Source organism: Fundulus heteroclitus, chromosome 7, assembly GCF_011125445.2.
Source record: "Fundulus heteroclitus isolate FHET01 chromosome 7, MU-UCD_Fhet_4.1, whole genome shotgun sequence".
Taxonomy (NCBI): domain Eukaryota; kingdom Metazoa; phylum Chordata; class Actinopteri; order Cyprinodontiformes; family Fundulidae; genus Fundulus; species Fundulus heteroclitus.
Genome location: NC_046367.1, coordinates 4183710 through 4189082, shown reverse-complemented (window position 1 = coordinate 4189082; position 5373 = coordinate 4183710). Strand labels below are relative to the sequence as shown.

At 51.0% G+C, this 5373-nt stretch overlaps 1 long non-coding RNA gene across 1 annotated transcript; it reads left to right on the top strand.

Annotated features, from left to right (window-relative positions):
* Positions 1-249: 249 nt before the first annotated feature.
* Positions 250-1212, top strand: LOC118563588. The gene is made up of 4 exons (XR_004931283.1): positions 250-409; positions 510-684; positions 764-1059; positions 1143-1212. It is a non-coding gene; the product is annotated as an uncharacterized LOC118563588 (long non-coding RNA).
* Positions 1213-5373: the final 4161 nt, after the last annotated feature.

Genomic DNA, 5373 nt, shown 5'->3' with positions numbered 1-5373 from the left:
CTATGTTTTTCATCATTTTTAAACGTCAACGCCGAAAGATGTTTTCAACGCGTTAAGTTCCCGCTTAGTTTAAAAGGTGGAGAGCGTGTGCTGGTTACGACCTACGAATGTTTCATCCACACGCGGTTTTACGCTTCAGTCCCGCAAGAACACAACTCTGTGACCCACAGACACCTGGACGCTTACCCATTTTTGAAAGTTATACATCGTTATTAGCAGTTTAGAACACTTTTACCCATAACAGAAGTGTCTCTTGTCAGTCCCCCTGTAAACGCTTCCCCGGTGCAACGTCCTTTTAGTTCCATTTCCGTTTTCCTGTTTTTATTCATTTTATTCAATTTTCGCTTTCCTTTTTTCCGGAGCACCCTCTGTTTGGCGAAAGCATACCCCGAATTCCCACCAAGCATCTGTAAGTAATGTCACTGATTGCTGTATTTTTCAATTTTTTTACAGCATACAACTTCATTATGAAACGGGTTTTTTTTTTTTGTCGTTTTTTTTTTTTTCAGTGGAATACATCACTGAATAATGGCAGCACCTCAAGGGCTCCCGTGGTCTGAGGAAAAGGATCGAAAATCAAAGATCCAAAGTGGGTAGAATCATGGCCTTCCTCTCGTTTATAACTGAAGGGCAGACAATCCTCCAAAATTGGACTTTCCTTTCAAATATGTCCAGCACATACCAGTAAGCATCTCTCTAATGCCTTTTAGTTAAAATAAAATGTCCCCATGTAAAAAGATTCCAATTATTTATTTCTGTGCAGGTGGCCAGAACATCTGCTAAGTGAGGGAAAGGCTGAGAACACAGTGAAAACCTACCTGGTGAATTTGTCCCAGTTCCTGACCTACTTCAGGGACACCCCTCCCTCCTCATCCAGGGTTCCAAAAAGAGCAGTGTTTTCCGTGCTTCGTGCTATCTCAGAGTGCATTTCAAACCTTGGCCCAGATGTGGTCATGCATCAGATAAGTGTCAAGAAAAAGAAGTTGAGCCGGACCATCTCCAAGGACCAACTTCACCTCTGCAAAGTCCTGGCCAGGAGACGCATCCCTGAACTTCTTGGTCAGACTTAAATTTGTACTATATTAAATTACTTACCTGAGTTACTGACATCCATGTTCTAACCCTTTAATTTTTGTTTTCAGATCAACTGTCTGAGGACACCAACCCGGAGGCACGCAGGAGATTCTTCGGGTACCTCAGTGTTTATCTAGCAAGCCTCTATGGACACCGGACCGGTGTTCTAAAGAACATGACTGTGGCGGAGGTTGACGAGGCCCAGCAGGTTGCCACAGTGGGGCAAGTGGGCTTTGTGATCAATGTAAGTCTACTGATATTGGAATGACAAACACTCTCTGTCTTGTCCCATTTGTCCATTAACACACCCTCTGCTTTGCACCACAGATGAAGGAACACAAAACCAACCGTGCTTTTGGCCCCGCACAGCTCTACTTAACTGTAGAGGAGTTCTCATGGGTGGAGCAGTGGATGCTCATCAGACAGAAACTAAACCCACCCACAGACCTTCTTCTCTTCACCGAAAAATTCACAAAGATAGAAAAACTGATCGTGCCGATGCAAGCCGCCTGGCTGGACATGGGTTTTCCTGGGCGCCCCACATTCACAGATTTCCGAACATCAATAGCCACATACGTAAGTAATTATATCACTTTTCCACGTAATAAACCTAAAATAAAAATATTAATATTGAAGAACCATCTCTATTTTTCAAGGCAAGGAATACTCTGTCCCCAAGTGCCCGGACCAACATTTCAAAGACCATATGTCATGACACACGGACAGCAGACAAATTCTACGCGCTCCACCGCACCGCACCAGAGCTAGCTCGGATCCGTCAGAATTTCGAGGCAGCCGTCAAGCCATCGCATACAATGGGACATGACACCGCCGAACCTTCTCTCCTCTCCATGTCAGACTTATCAGGTGATGGGCTTGAGGAGGAAGCGGAGGGGGCGTCATCCAGCCAGCCTGCTGCATCCAGCCAGCTGCCATTGCCTTCCAGCCCCCCTGCCGGTGCTGCGCTGTCCTCACCAACATCCAGCCAGGCCACTGGATCACAAAGCCCTGATCACGCTTCTGAGAGCGACGGTGATTACACTCCTGACAGCGAGCGTGATTACACTTGTGAGGGCGAGTCTGATGACACTTCTGAGAGTGATCCTTCGTATGCACCAAATAGAGGGACACAACAACCCATAAGAAAGAGACCATTGTTAACCTACACGCTGAGAAAGAGACCTCCAGGACGCAGCCGAGGTGCACGTGTGCTGAGATCCAAAAAATAGTAAAAAATAAATAAATAAATAAATCAGTAGTGATGTGACTGTATTTGCTTTCTGTTACAGTTTGGGTGAAAACAATTATTTATCTTTAATAAATGGTGTTCTTTAAGACATTTATCCATTCATTATTCCTGGCAAATAAAATAAAAAAATAAAACTTATAAAGTCCCAACTCCAGTCTAGGAGGGGGTAGTGTCAGAGAGCTCTCACCCAGAAGAGGGCCTGTGGCTGGGCCTCCAGCAGTGGGATTTCCCCGTCTTGCTGGAGCTCTGCTATACCAGGTGCGCGAAACAGGAAAAAAATTCTAAGTGTTGAGAACCAGGAGCGTGGAGGGGGAACAGTGTGAGAACGTAGCCCGAGGAGAGGGCCTCGGGCTGGGGCTGTAGCAGCGGGAGGTTCCCCTGTCCTGCTGGAGCTCTGCCTTACCAGGTGCACGGGCACTTAGAATTTTTTTTTTTTGTTTCGTTCTTCTGGTATGGCTGCGGTTTTCTAAGTCCTCCAGCATGGGGTGGATACGGATTTAACAGGAGTAGCCCAGGAAGATACAAGGGTCTGGAGGGATCCAGGGGCCTTATGCCAAAAAAAAACAACCTTATATACGAAAATAGGAAATGAGTCTCGAGAAGTCCAATGAGGGAGATATGTAAGGGAAAAGGCTGGGGATGGTCCTGGATGTGTGTAGCTCAAGGTTGGAGGGTTAGTGGGCCACTTGCTCTTGAAGATTAGGCCGGGGATGGAGGCTCTTCCCGGGTGGGGTGGGCTCCGGTGGTTCCTGGCCATACCATGGGTACAAAAGTCAAGCTGAAAATGCTGGTTGTGAGAACCAAGCTGTGCCCCTGGAGAACCAGGACCGGCTGATGTGGAGGGCCAGGCCCACAATGAGGCCTCCATGCTGGTTGTGAGATGTGTCAGTTTATGACCCCTTGGAGAACCAGGGCAGCATGATGCTGATGATGAGAGCTCCATGCAGCATGTGGGGGTTAGGAGACCCAGAGCAGGGTGCTGCTGGGATATCTATGCAGCATGTGGAGGTTAGGAGATCCAGAGCAGGCTCATGCTGCTGGCTGCTGCTGCTGCTGGGACATCCATGCAGCATGTGGAGGTTAGGAGACCCAGAGCAGGCTCATGCTGCTGGCTGCTGCTGCTGGGACATCCATGCAGCATGTGGAGGTTAGGAGACCCAGAGCAGGCTCATGCTGCTGCAGGGAGATCCATGCTGCATGTGGAGTTAGGAGACCCAGAGCAGGCTCATGCTGCTGCGGGGAGATCCATGCTGCATGTGGAGGTTAGGAGACCCAGAGCAGGCTCATGCTGCTGGCTGCTGCTGCTGGGACATCCATGCAGCATGTGGAGGTTAGGAGACCCAGAGCAGGCTCATGCTGCAGGGACATCCATGCTGCATGTGGAGGTTAGGAGACCCAGAGCAGGCTGCTGCTGCCTGGACATCCATGCAGCATGTGGAGGTTAGGAGACCCAGAGCAGGCTGCTGCTGCTGGGAGATCCATGCTGCATGTGGAGGTTAGGAGACCCAGAGCAGGCTGCTGCTGCCTGGACATCCATGCTGCATGTGGAGGTTAGGATACCCAGAGCAGGCTGCTGCTGCCTGGACATCCATGCAGCATGTGGAGGTTAGGAGACCCAGAGCAGGCTCATGCTGCTGGCTGCTGCTGCTGGGACATCCATGCAGCATGTGGAGGTTAGGAGACCCAGAGCAGGCTCATGCTGCTGCGGGGAGATCAATGCTGCATGTGGAGGTTAGGAGACCCAGAGCAGGCTCATGCTGCAGGGACATCCATGCTGCATGTGGAGGTTAGGAGACCCAGAGCAGGCTGCTGCTGCCTGGACATCCATGCAGCATGTGGAGGTTAGGAGACCCAGAGCAGGCTGCTGCTGCTGGGAGATCCATGCTGCATGTGGAGGTTAGGAGACCCAGAGCAGGCTGCTGCTGCCTGGACATCCATGCTGCATGTGGAGGTTAGGATACCCAGAGCAGGCTGCTGCTGCCTGGACATCCATGCAGCATGTGGAGGTTAGGAGACCCAGAGCAGGCTGCTGCTGCTGGGAGATCCATGCTGCATGTGGAGGTTAGGAGACCCAGAGCAGGCTGCTGCTGCCTGGACATCCATGCTGCATGTGGAGGTTAGGATACCCAGAGCAGGCTGCTGCTGCCTGGACATCCATGCAGCATGTGGAGGTTAGGAGACCCAGAGCAGGCTCATGCTGCTGCAGGGAGATCCATGCTGCATGTGGAGGTTAGGAGACCCAGAGCAGACTCATGCTGCAGGGACATCCATGCTGCATGTGGAGGTTAGGAGACCCAGAGCAGGCTGCTGCTGCCTGGACATCCATGCAGCATGTGGAGGTTAGGAGACCCAGAGCAGGCTGCTGCTGCTGGGAGATCCATGCTGCATGTGGAGGTTAGGAGACCCAGAGCAGGCTGCTGCTGCCTGGACATCCATGCTGCATGTGGAGGTTAGGATACCCAGAGCAGGCTGCTGCTGCCTGGACATCCATGCAGCATGTGGAGGTTAGGAGACCCAGAGCAGGCTGCTGCTGCCTGGACATCCATGCAGCATGTGGAGGTTAGGAGACCCAGAGCAGGCTGCTGCTGCTGGGAGATCCATGCTGCATGTGGAGGTTAGGAGACCCAGAGCAGGCTGCTGCTGCCTGGACATCCATGCTGCATGTGGAGGTTAGGATACCCAGAGCAGGCTGCTGCTGCCTGGACATCCATGCAGCATGTGGAGGTTAGGAGACCCAGAGCAGGCTGCTGCTGCCTGGACATCCATGCAGCATGTGGAGGTTAGGAGACCCAGAGCAGGCTGCAATGGGCATTAACATAATAAGGGGACACTTTGGTTAACAACATGGGCTCCCACCCAAAGGAGCAGGGTTTGAAACCAACATTAGCTCATTTATTTTTCTCAATTTTACAATGGTCAATGACGTCACTGATGACGTAGGAATAATTATTAATGGACCAATAGGAGGCTAAAGGGTGTGGCTTAGCTAGTAACCATTTAACTGTTGCCATGGCAACCGTTACGTTCATAAGGACCATGCGCCTCAATGT